Source organism: Neovison vison, chromosome 2, assembly GCF_020171115.1.
Source record: "Neovison vison isolate M4711 chromosome 2, ASM_NN_V1, whole genome shotgun sequence".
Lineage (NCBI taxonomy): Eukaryota > Metazoa > Chordata > Mammalia > Carnivora > Mustelidae > Neogale > Neogale vison.
Genome location: NC_058092.1, coordinates 120,365,938 through 120,379,266, shown reverse-complemented (window position 1 = coordinate 120,379,266; position 13,329 = coordinate 120,365,938). Strand labels below are relative to the sequence as shown.

At 42.3% G+C, this 13,329-nt stretch overlaps 1 pseudogene; it reads right to left on the bottom strand.

Moving 5' to 3' along the window:
- Window positions 1–10,182: 10,182 nt before the first annotated feature.
- Window positions 10,183–12,966, bottom strand: LOC122899210 (annotated as a pseudogene).
- Between the last annotated feature and the right edge of the window lie 363 nt (window positions 12,967–13,329).

Sequence of the window (13,329 nt, the reverse complement as noted above, 5' to 3'; positions counted from 1 at the left end):
GTCTGAGGCTGATGTTTCCTTTGTGATCTTCTGTCTGGATGGTGTATCATTGAGAGTAGAGTGAGGTATTAAAGTTCCCTGTGGTATTTGGGCTGATTACTTTTCTTAGGTCTGTTCATATATGCTCTACATATTTAGTTGCTCCACTTCTGGGTGGGTAAATATTTATAATTATTGCATCATCTTACTGCATTGATTCCATTATCAGTTTCTAGTGCCCTTCATTGGATGTTGTTACAGTGTTTGGATTTTTTCTTTTCTTCCTCCATTGGACTGAAAATCAGAAGATCATCTGTTAGCTCTGAATTCATGAGCAAAGCACAGTCCTGCTCTAAGTCTGGTTTTCTTTATTTTCCTATATAAATAAACACAGTAAATTCTTCTCTCAGGATGATATCCTGACTCCAGTAAGAAAGTATGTATAAGAGTGCTTTGTAAACTAGGAGATACTGCCCAATAATGAAAATGATTATGCAACCACCAAATGTTCAAGATTAGATTTTTTAAGACATATTTATTAATTGTAGAGACAAAGAGATTGCATGCACAAGCATATACTAGAGAGGGGAGGGTCAGAGGGAGAGAGGGAATCCTCCAGCAGGGTCCCTGCTGAATGTGGAGCCTTGTGTGGTGCTCTCTCCCAGCAGCTGGTATCTTGATTTGAGCCCAAATTAAGATTATGCTGCTTAACTGACTGTGCCACCCAGATACCCCCAGAATAAGATTCTTAAAAACATTTTTGAGGGTTTCCTTTCATAGGTATTATTCTATGTGACCTCTATTTCATTCAAATCTAAAAGCTATTATTAAATTAAAAATAGAAGCTGTTCTAAAAGCAAATATTCATAATATCCTCAGAGATGGGGCATCAGGCAGAAAAGAGGTTAAGTAGGGACACCAGAGTGGTTCAGTTGTTGAAGCTTGCCTTTGGCTCAGGACATAATCACAGGTTCCTGGGATCAAACCCCAGTTCAGACTCTCTGTTCGGTGGGGAGTCTTCTTCTCCATCTCCCTCTGTCCCACCCCCTGCTTATACCCCCCTTCTCTGTCTCTCAAATAAATAATTAAATTAAAAAGGCAAGTTACTTTCTCAGTGTCATGATAAATATTAGAACTAGATACATTCCCTATTGTCTGACCCTGAAGAGTGTGTTCTTTCATTTGTACATTTACCAAAAAATACCTAGCCCTCAAAATACCATAGATTAAATTAGTTTCCCCTTTCTCCATACATTGAGTATCGGAAGATACGACAATTCCAGGATCCTGGCTGGCAGGGTCGGTGGAGTGTGTGACTCTTGATCTCCAGGTTATGAGTTTGAGTCATGTTTGGGGTACAGGTTACTTAATTCAAAAAAAAAAAAAAACAACAAGATACTATATTTGGGTTTGTTTTCTTTTTTTCCTTTTGACACCTTCACCCATTTCTCCCACCTCCAACCCCAAACTTCTGCCAGCCCCCATCTGTTCTGTCTGTGTGCTCACATTTTTGTTTTTGTTTTGTATGTTTTAGGGTTCTACATGTAAGTGATTTCTAGTATTTGTCTTATTGTTTGACTGTTTTACTTAGCATAATGCCTTCAAGGGTGACCATGTTGTAAATCAAAATATTTCTTCCTTTATTATGGCTGAGTAGGATTCCACTGTGTTTATCGACCACAATTTCTTTATTCATTCATCCACTGATGGCATTTAGGTTGTTTCTTTATTTTCACTGTTGTAAATAATCCTGCAGTGTACACCGGGGTGAATATACTTTTGTGAATTAGTGTTTTCATTCCCTTCAGATACTCAGAAAGGGAATTTCTGGCTCCTTGGGTTGCTCTCTTTTTCATTTTTTTGAGGAACTTCTGTCCTGTTTTCCATAGTGGCCGCACCCATATATACTCCCCATAGTGGTGCACTAGAGTTTTCCTCTACATCACATATTCACCAAAACTTGCTATCCCTTCTGTTTTTTTCAAATGGCCCTTCTGACAGGTGTTAAGTAGTGCCTCATTCTGGTTTGATTTGCATCTCCCTGATTATTAATGATGAGCATCTTTTCATGTTCGTGTAGACCATCTGTATGTCTTCTTTAGGAAAATGTCTGTTTGGAACATATCTTGATAAACTCAATAACTTGTGGGGTTTTTGTTGTTTTGAGTGCTTTTGTGTGTTTTGTTTAGTTTGGTTGTTGAGTTGCATGAGTTCTTTGTATTTTGAATATTAACCCCTTATCGGATATATAATTTACAAATGTTTTACCTTAGGTTACCATTTTATTTTGTTGATGGTTTCCTTTGTTTTTTTTTTGGATGTTTAATAGTTAGATGTAGGCCCACACTTTGCTTCTTTGTTTGTTTTCACTTTGGTCTCCGCTTAAAAACACCACTACTGAGACCTTTTGTCAAGGACCTTTCCAAACCCTGTGTTTTCTACTACAGGTTTTATAGTTCCGGGACTTATATTCAATTGTTTGACCCATTTTGAGTTAATTTTTGTGTATGGTGTAAGAGAATGGTGCAGTTTTGTTCTTTTGCATATGGCTCTCCAGTATTCCCAGCACCATTGATGAAAGAGACTGTTTTTCCCCCTTGTTTATTCTTAGTTCCTTTGTCATAAGGTCCCGGACCATAGATGTTTGTGTTTACTTCTGGGATGTTTCCTGTCTTCTGGTGATGTGTGTGTCTGTTTTTATGACAATGTTAGATTGTTTTGATTACTCTAGCTTTGTCATTAGTCTGAAATGAGCAAGCACAATGCCTTTAGTATGGTGGTTCTTTCTCTAGATTGCTCTGGTATTCAGAGTATTTTGTGGCATCATACAAATTTTTCGAACCTTTTTTCTCTTTCTGTGAAAAATGTCCTTAGAATTTTGGCAGGAATTGCAATGAAATTTTAGATGTTTTAGGGAAGTATGGACATTTTACCATTTTGCTCACCCATGAATATGTGGTGTCTCTTGGTTTATGTGTGTTGCCTTCAAATTCTTTACTTACCATCTTGTTGTTTTCATCATAGAAGATTTTACCTCTTGGTGAAGTATATTCCTGGGTATTTTATTCTTTTTCATGCAACTTCAGGTGGGATGATCTTCCTAATTTATTTTCTGATGATTCGTTATTAGCATATAGAAACACAGCAGATTTTGGGGTAGTGATATTGTATCCTGCCCCTTTACTGAATTTAGTCATAGTTTGAACAATTTTTCACTGGCTTCTTTGAGGTTTTCCTTATATTCTATATCATCTCCAACTAGTGGCCATTTTACTTCTTTCTTTCCAGTTTTGATGCCTTCTGATTATCTTCTTGCATACTTGTTCTGCCTTGGATTTTCAATATTGTGTTCAGCAAAAGTGGCAAGGAAAGATCAGTAATGTTCCTAACTTAGGCGATCTTAGAGGAAATAGAAACAGCTAAAACTTTTCACTATCAGATGTGACGTAATCTGTGTGGTTGTCATATATGGCCTTTTTATAAAAGATTTTATTTATTTATCTGATAGAGAGAGAGAGAGATCACAAGTAGTCAGAGAGGCAGAGAGAGGAGGAAGCAGGCTCCCTGCTGAGCAGAGAGTCAGATGCAGGGCTCGATCCCAGGACCATGGGATAATGACCTGAGCTTAAGGCAGAGGCTTTAACCCACTGAGCCACCCAGGTACCCCATATGGCCTCTTCAGTGTTGAGGTATGTTCCTGGTCTACACACACTGTTGAGAATTTTGATTGCAAACGGATATTAAAGTATGTCAAATGCTTCCCTGCATCTCAAAATAACATCATTTTTATTCTTTATTTTCTTAATGTGCTGTATCACTTTGATCAATGTGCACCTCTAAAGCATGATTGCATTCCTGCAAGATCCCACTTGATCATAGTATATGATTTTCTCAGCATATTGGTGAACTTGAGTTGCTAGTATTTTGTTGAACATTTTTGCATTTATGGTCATCAGGGATATTGGACTGTAATATGCATTTCTCGGGGGGTCCTCATTTATTTTTGCATTAGGGTTATGTTGGCCTCAGCAAATGAATTTAGAAGCTTTCTCTTCTAGTTTTTTGAAAAGTGGGCAAATGACTGCTATGAATCCTTCCCTGAATGGGAGAATTTACCATGAAAGGCTTCTGGTTCTGGAACTTGGTTTTTTGGGAGGTTTTAAATTGCTGATATGATGAGTACTAGTGTTTTATGTAAGTATTGAATCACTAAAGATGAAACTGTTTCCACATTTTGGTGGTGGGCTGGATGAAGGGGAATGAGAGTCATGGGGGCCAAGCACTCAGAGGCTCCATCTGCCACTGTGGCTGTGCCATTTCTCTCAGATGCTGGCAGAGGAGGAAGGAAGTGGCGGAAACATGGCAGAGTGGTGGTGGTGCGGTGGTGGGAATGTGGGGTCCGAGGTGGTGATACGACTAATGTGTGGCCCTCCTGTCCCACCCACAGTGTATCAGATCCTCTACTGCCTGGCCAACAGCAACACCAGCACGTTCACCACAGTGGAGATGGGTGCCATGTTGAGGCAATTCACAGCCACATAGCTGGCCCCAGATTCAGCATACATATTCAGACTGAAAACCAAGATGAGGCAGGGCTGGGAAACTCCTAGAGGCCACTCTCATCACCACTGACAAGTGAGGTAAGGCCAGAGGTCCAGGTCCACTGTCCTGGTGACATGGGGAGGACAGCTGGGCCCAATTGGGAGCCACAAACTTGCTGGGTCCACAGCTTCCTGGGGCAGAGCTTGCAGGGTAGTGTGTCTACACAGCCCGATATTTACCAGACAGGCAGGAATGTCCCTGGAGAGGATGTTGTGTAACTGGGTCACTATGGCTCTGAGTCACCATGTTGGAGGTAGGCTCCCTGAAGCAAGGTGCTTTTTCTATGATGTTCAAAACGAAATGACCAGCTGATCCAGGTGTTCCAAAACACGTTTTCTACAAAGCAATCCTAGGGAGATATGTCTTCATGGATGCTGCTTCTGTTCCAAGCACTGGTGAGGGGCTTTTATTGTTCATTGTCTTGGTTTCTCCTCTACAAACCTTGGGGTACAAAGTGCTGTGATGTCCACTTCTATGGAAGATGGGGGGCACAGACAGAGTCAGCCATTCGACTGGGACACAGCTATTGAGGCAGTGATGTGAACACCCTCCACAGACTCTGGGATCCCTGTTCACACTGCATTATGCTGTGGCTTCCCATATCAGTGAGCCACTGATATGTCCTCCAGCCTCATTTTGGGATTTGCTTCAGTGGTTTCCCTTCCCAGGGCCACCCCAACTACTCTAGGTCCTTTTTATGCCACCCAACCTTGGAGGTACCACAGGGGTTCCAGGTTAGGTCGATATCAGGACAGAGCAGGAGCGATCTGGAATGCAGAGCAGCCACTGAAACCCCACTCTGAGGCCTCCAGGAGCCTGGGTGGCTTTCAGGGCAGCATTATGCCTGCCAGTTTCTGTGCTACAAAGAGCCCACATGCATAGTTCCCTTAGAGTTCTGGATTCCAAATGTGAGGCACAGGAACTGCATCCCTGTTCTCTCCACATCGAGGGGGCAGGCTGTGCTTTGGCCCTGCTGAGGTCAAACAGTAGCCCATGGGTAGTATCTTGACGTGGCCTATCTCAGGACTTGTGTTGAGGGGAACATATGGCTCATTAACATCCTGTGCTCTTGAATGGAGAACCCCATCCATGCCCCAGAGATATCTCCCTGGACATTGGAGCAAAATGAAAACAACAAAATGAAAGGATCCAGGATATATTTGAGCCCATTTACCTGCAGAGGTATTCTTGGTCTGTGGCTGGCTCATCAATGTCAGAGCTTGGCTCTTACTGGATCACAGGTAGGCTGAAAACCAAGCCATTTGCAGGGTATCTTGAAATGTTTCTGCCACGGGAGTAGCACATTTGCTCACTACTCATGTTGTTTGTGTTGTGCTGAATCCTCCTTTGACCCACCTGCGTACCATGAGAGGCTGAGTGATATGCAATGCCTGGAGTGTAGAATATGTTGGCTTCACTATACATCTGTCCCTAGGGGTTATTCGGCTGTTGGGGAGGGGGCTGGGAGCAGGTATTTGGGTCTGACGTGCCTTGCTTCAGAAGTGCCCCCCTGAGATTGAGCAGGAAGGCAGGGGCTGCAGTCTTATCTGGCACTTGGATTCACATTGGTCACCATGGTGGTTGGGTTGAGGGGAGCACAGGGCCAGCAAGCCAGAGTCTGTGGCTCCTCAACTGCCTGTTGATGGGCTGCAACCAGGACCTGGGGCACTGGAGCAGAGCCAGAGTCACAAGGCCTAGGCATATGCTCATATGAAAGGACTGGAGGCAGGGAGGGAGGTGGGCAGGCCCAGGCAGCTGCATCAGACAGCCAGATCACAGGGGGGCTGAAGCCCAGCTCTATACTCTGTGACACATGTTGGCATGTCTCAGGGCAAAAAGCACACAGCGGGAATTCTGACATCACCACAACACTTAAGTAGAAGGTATGGTGTGACATGCAATCAGGCACCTGGTTACAGTGTGTGTGTCTCCTAATCCAGTCTCCTTTCGAATGCCTAGGTCAGCACTTGGGCGTTGGATGGATGGAAGCTAGCTAGGGTGCAGGAGTTCTTTCTGAGGATGCTGGCATGTGGAATGCTGCCTTGTGGCTGGGGTGGGTGGTGGGGTTAGAGACCAAAATATTCTGCTAAGTGCTAAGGCTCAGGCTCTGTGCAAGGGGATTCTTGGAAGCTCCACTGAAGAAGAACCCTATCTGCATGTCCCTGCAGCTCTGCTCCCCCTGCACAAAACTTGGATGGGTGCAAAGAGGTATAAAGGGTGGGAAGGAGTATATTTGCTACTTCCACCCCTATGCAGGTTGCCACCTTCCAAGGAGATCCATCAAGGACATGGAACACAGAGGCTGAGTGGCCTGGTGGACACCAGGAGAGGGTGTGCTGTGCAACCGGGGGAGAAAGGGCTAGACCTGCCTGACCATGGTGGATGCAAAGTGGGCACTGAACAGTTTTGTGGGCCTCGGGTAATACAGTGGGCTGCAGGGTTTCACCATCATCCAGGAAGCCTCCACGAACACTGTTTCAAATCCTTTACAACCCCTCTGGTTTTCTCCTTGGGAGAAAATTCTAGAAGCAGAACTCTTAGCTCAGAAGACATGAATGTGTTTGGCTTGGACATATGGAAACTCATGGACACGCCATGCCCTAGGGAGCAGGATGCTGGTCTTGTGGCCTCTCTGCCTCCATGCTGATGTCTTGCTTTCAATTTTTGGTGAAAATATATCTCATTAATCGTGTGTTCACAGGCCTTTCATTCCTACTCTACCACTAAATGCCTGTGGCTTTACATGGTGATGTGCCTCATGGGGTCTTAGTGTCTGATTGTGAAAATCCTCAAACTCAACTGGGTACAGATTTGCAGAACTCATGGAAAAGCTGCATTCAATCTGAACAAGAATTAATAAGGGGGGACTGAATGAGTTGAGGGAGATGAGTCTACCTTTGTGACTCTTGTTTGAAACATTGCTGGTTCTTTAATGTTTCTTCTTCCAGATTGAGGGAAATTATCCATGTATCTGTATCTGTATCCATGTATCTGTATTTCTGGATCTGAAAGTATCCATGATCTACAGAAATGTGATGAAATATTTCTGTGTGAGCAAATGGGAGCATTTAACTTCTCTCCCTCCCTGAATCCTCCATCATTCAGAATCTGTCAGGAAGAATTCTTTCTTCCAAGGTACTTAGGATTATTGATGTAAGTTCAGCACAAATGCCTTTTTCTTGTAACAGTACACTGCTGGAAACATTGGTTATTTTACCAAGGGATTGAGTAAAATGTCCAATTTGAGAGTAACATGTATAGAGTCAGATAATGACCAGACAATTTTCAGGAATTAAGGGTGGCTTTGTGGAGCCCCTTGGCAATAGAAGCTTCAAACTTCGATGACACAGTGCCCAGAAGCCTTGCCATATGAGTAGGGAAAGTTATTTGCTGACAGTTATAGGAACCTCAGGATATTTGGGGGACCTCGAGAAGAGGAATCAACCAAAATCGACAGGTATTGCAGTCAAGTCTGATGGGAGCATCACGCTTGGCTTTGGCTTGGACACTACTGAAATTTAACTCTAGAGATTCCTCATGAAACGTTCCCAACACAGCAGAGTTTCAAAATCTGGATGAAATGGTCCATCACTATGCCTTCCAGGCTTAGTTAGAATAGATGCTAATAAACCAAGTGTGCTTGTGGCTGCCTTCTTGCATCTAAGAAACCATCCCAAATCCGTTGAACTGAAATCCATCAGCCGTGTGGACTGGCACCCGCTGCCACCACCACCAGGCATTTCTTTGCCTCACAGTGGATCCCGTGAAGCTCTGAATCTATTTAGTTTGCAATCAGGTTTGGAGGCTGGCAGTGCTTTCTTATTGGGAAAATCCTATCAGAACTATACCCCAAATTGTCCCAGAATCTTCTAGAAGCCAGTTGCTGGAGGGCTGGCCCTTTGGGTCAGTAGCATAGTCGCTGGTTAGGAGTGAAACAACTTCAATCTCCAAGGTATAGGTTACGTTCATATTGGGTGGTGATTAGTTGTTGGCTTTTTTATTTCTTTCTTTTTTTTTCTTTTTTTTTAAGTTCCAGGGTCCATGAGAGGCATGTCTTAGAAAGGAAAGACCAGAGGCTCATTTCAGCCAAAAAGAGTTGTGAAAAGAGAAAGAAAGTCTAACAGAGTCACTCATGGAGAGTAGAAAAGACATTGAGAAGGTAGAGTATATGCATATCTCCCATGGGAGTTCTATGTCTTTGAAGACACGGGGTAGATTAATGACAACGCATGTCAAAGGTGAAAAAAGATTCAAGGAGAAGTAAGCAACCCTAGGACGGTCATGCAAAATGCAGTTGAAAGAGGGTTTCTGCAGATCTTCTGTTCGGGTTCTCAGATCAGCAGGAACTTTCTTTAGACTCTCGTCACTAATTGCAAATGATGATTGACCTCTGGGCCATCTCCTGGCCCACATCCTCCTGCTTGGGACTGGCATAGATATCATGGAACTCCTGGTAGCCACTTACCATGCATGTATTATTTGAAGGTCTGGCAGCAGCAATGCTAATTCTTTCACAAATTCCGGGATCCTGTGGTTTTGGCCTCTTTGAGCTTGTGCTCTCTGCTGGAAGGGAGGAGCATGCTTTCAGTTTTGTATGACATTGTGTCTTCCCGAATATGGGTCCTGAAACCTCAGCTAAACGCTCTCTGTGTTTTTACCGGTGGTGCTTCGAGGCTCAGGTGACTTGGCCTCCTTGGCAGCTTCCAATGCATCTGGCCTCTGTCTCTTCAGTGCAGATTCAAGTGCAACACGTACAGGAGTGTGACCCCTGTCGTCTCCATGGTGGATGTGCATCACAGCAGTAAGTTGTCCTGGTTGTGAACTTTCTGTCTGAGTTGAGGTTCATGGTGTGACTTGGGTGCCTCTTTTGCTGGCTTCTGTCTTTCTTCTGGAGGGAAAGATACCTTATTCTTTTCGCTTAAATTGGAGATGTACCATTAGCCAGAATAACTAGAATTTGTTGCTTGGGGAAAATTACTTAGTGGCACATATGGAGAATGTTCTGCAAGTCCCTCCTCCAAAAAAAAAAAAAAAATCTGAACTACAGTTTGCTTCTGTTAGCAGAATCCTGAATTATTGCAGGGTTATTTTATAAATAGACATTCTCTCCAAAAGTGTTTTCTGTCAACACATTCTTTTTAGGGCCAGTAAACTAGAGTTAAAAATATCGGGCATCTTAACAAATGGATCTCTGAGTGGACGTGCTGGTTTTTGTTTGTTTGTTTGTTTGTTTGTTTGTTTTTTGTGAGGGGGAGGTGCGAGATAGAGAGAGAGGGAGACACTGGGCAGGAGCCAAACACTTTGCAGGGCTCGATCTCACAACCCTGGAATCATCATCTCAGCCAAAATCAAGAGGGTCAGTAAGAAGGTCACTCACATAGAGTAGAGAAGACATGAGGAGGTAGAGTGTTTGCAAATCTCCTGTAGGAATTCCATATCACTGAAGATTCAGGGTAGATGAATGAGAACATATTTCTAATATGAAGATTCTAGGAGAAGTAAGCATTGCTAAGAGGTCATGTGAAATGCAGTTGTAATAGGATTTCTGCAAGTCTTCTCTTGGTTCTGGGAGCAGCAGGAAGTTTATTTAGTCTCCTGTCACTAGTTGCCAATGGTGATTGATGTCTGGATCACCTCTTGTCCTACACACTCCTCCTTTAGTCTGGAATAGACATTGTGGAACTTCTGGTAGCCAAGATTGGAAGGGGAGGTATGAAGGGATAGAGAGAGACCTTTACACAGGTTCCATCTGTGGTGCAGATCATGACACATGTCACAGGCTCAATCTGACAACCCTGATATCAGGACCTGAGCCTAAATCAAGTTTGTCCCTTAAATAAAAGAAACATACAGGCATTCCTGGATGTGCTTTGTGTTTATGGAAGGGAGCATACATATCCCCTCCTGTTCTAAATCTTCTAAATCATGGAATGTTTCCATACAGGCAGTGGTCTTACACATTCTCAGGCCAAGAAATAAGGAGCAATTCTTGGTGGTGGAGAAAAGCAGCTGGCTACCAAATTCTCATAGAGGGGGAGGAAGACGTCACTGCCTGAATCTGAAAATTACAGTTTAATTCCTGTCGTGATACACACAATTCTTCAAAATCAGGACCACTCTTAAAGATTAAATTAATTTGCAAGTACTGGGGTGGCACAGTTGGTTAAGCATCTGCCTTTGGCTGAGGTCAGTATCTCTGGATCTTGGAGGATCAGGCCCTGCACTGGACACCTTTCTCAATGTGAAGCCTGCTTCCTCTCCTTCTTCTCTGCTGCCCAACCTGGACTATTCTTTTTTTTTAATACAATATATGATTTTATTAATAAATAGTGTGAAAGCATCAGTGATAATTGCCTGAGCATTAACTTCTTTTAAACATCCACGTCTTGGCTTTAATATTGTGTATACTGGCCTCTATGGCACTACAAGTAAACATAAAAAATAGTTCCCATATCCATGCACAGGTACTCAGCTATAATACCATTTACAAATTATTATAGACAAGGTAACCTTTGCAATAATTAATATTCATTTGGACAACCACAATTAAATGAGTATTAAATCAAGCAAGAAATGGGCTATGTTCAACATGTTCTAGATGTCAGGGTGTAATAGTCAAGGTCATTTAAAACTTAATTTTCTTTAGAGGGACATCTTTTGTTTATGTGGGTGATCAAATGAAAACTGAGGAAAGCATTCTTAGACTACAGTAACAAAAGTCAGATACAAGAGAGCACTTGCCTCTTCTTTTGAAAGAAGCAAAACATTTGTTCATTCTCTCTCTCCAAGCATCATTTCCCATATTATAATGAAAATGCTTACAAGTACCAACCCCAAAATTCAGTCTACAAGGGGAAGTTACAGATTTTAAAAAGAGTGGTTCATTATATAAAAGTCAAATTTCAGCAATACTAATGCTAAAAATGACATTAAATGTCTTAGCATCCATGTAGTATATTTCCATGAGTTTTCTATTATGTACAAGTTTATTTTCCTTAAGAAGTAAAATGTTATGAATAGTACAGTCTGTGGTGTGGTGACATCAGCATCTGCCAGTTCTTGCCCATCAACGAGTCCCAATTCTTTCAACGTTTTGGAGAGATTTGGCCTTGTTCATTCTTCAATAGATGTTACTGACTGTAGGTAAAGTGTTCTATTTTTCCCTCTTATGTAGCTGTGATGGCTGGAGATTTCATCTTCAGAGAAGCACTATTGGTTAAATAATCCAAAACCTCCTGTAGTTTAGCAGATGGAGAAAACTGAATACTTTGAGGAAGCTGACTATAAGCTGAGCAGTTTTCCTTTCTCTCTGCTTCAAATGTGTATGTGTATAGTCCATCTACATCATTGAATACCAAGTAATTATTAAGAGGAATATATGCACTTGTGGCTATTTAAAAAACCTCAGTGGCACACACAGCTGCTATGACTGCATTTGTAGAAGCTACTGCAGGAATTATTCGTTTTACTACTCCTTGAGTGAGTCTATAGGTCACACCCCTAATATTATATTGTGATGCCCTCTCGAGGGACTTTTGGAAAATCCACTGAATATGATCAGAATCATCTCCATCTAATGAAATTCCTTCTCCAAAAGGCTGCTCCTTAGGCCATTGCAGTATCCTTACCTACTCAGTACAGTGTTCTGGTAGCCTGGGCATAGACACAATGGTGCACATGGGAAAATAAACCTGTGGAGGATACAGTTCTAGTGTGCATTCAATACAAGCAGTCATTCCAGGCAGAATCACCTGGGCATTTCCTTTAAAGCATTCTGTCCCCCCATCTATTAAAGGGACAATGGAGCTTGGATCTAATACACCATCTTCATAATTCAGAAGGGATATCAGAATACCATTTATCCCTCTTCTGGCTATGATAGAGTGCAGTCCACATACAATTATATGAAATTGTCGATAGAAAGTGTCATTAAAATCCTGAACCTTGTTGAAATGTGGAACTACATTGCAGTTAGGAACTCTGTCATTTAGAAATTCTGCAGTAACTTCAGCCTTAGGTCTTCCAACATCTTTGGGCCTAAATAAAAACTGTCTATTTAGATTGGAAGCATCTATAGTGTCCATGTCTATAACATGAATCTGTCTAAAACCAGACAACACCAGATTTTTCAGGAGCTCACATCCTAAGCCAACCAGCTCCAATGACTAGAACTTTACATGTATCTAACAAAAACTGGAAAGATTCAGTGCTCGGTTCGAAATCAGGGTGTGTGAAGGGCCTAGATCGCTCGAGGAACTTCTTTACATGGTTCCAGCGACCTTCCCAGTCTCCAGTGTCCCCACACCCACCATCAACAGCCATTTTCTCAGCCAGCAACTCCTCTATTCTCCTTCTTTTCTTCTCCGGCTCCTCGCCATCCACCATATTGTTCTCCCCAACCTGGACTATTCTTGCTCCCTCTCTAGCTCTCTCTCTCAAATAAGTAAAGAAAATAGAAGTATTTCTAATCATGTAATTAATTTATAAATCCTTTCCAATTTATGAGGACAATATTAGTAGAATGGATAAGGATACATGAGAGGTAGATCACAAACCATGTGTTTGTTGAGTCTTGTTGCCATTCATCCTTGAAATCTACATACATCAATAGATTAATGTTTTCGTGAACATACGTCAATCACCTTGTGTTCTAAGATTCTAAGTTAACCCTTCAATTGATATTATCATGGATCCCAGGCAGTGTATATATGTGTCAAACTTCCTACCAAGAGACAGTACCAGTGTCAG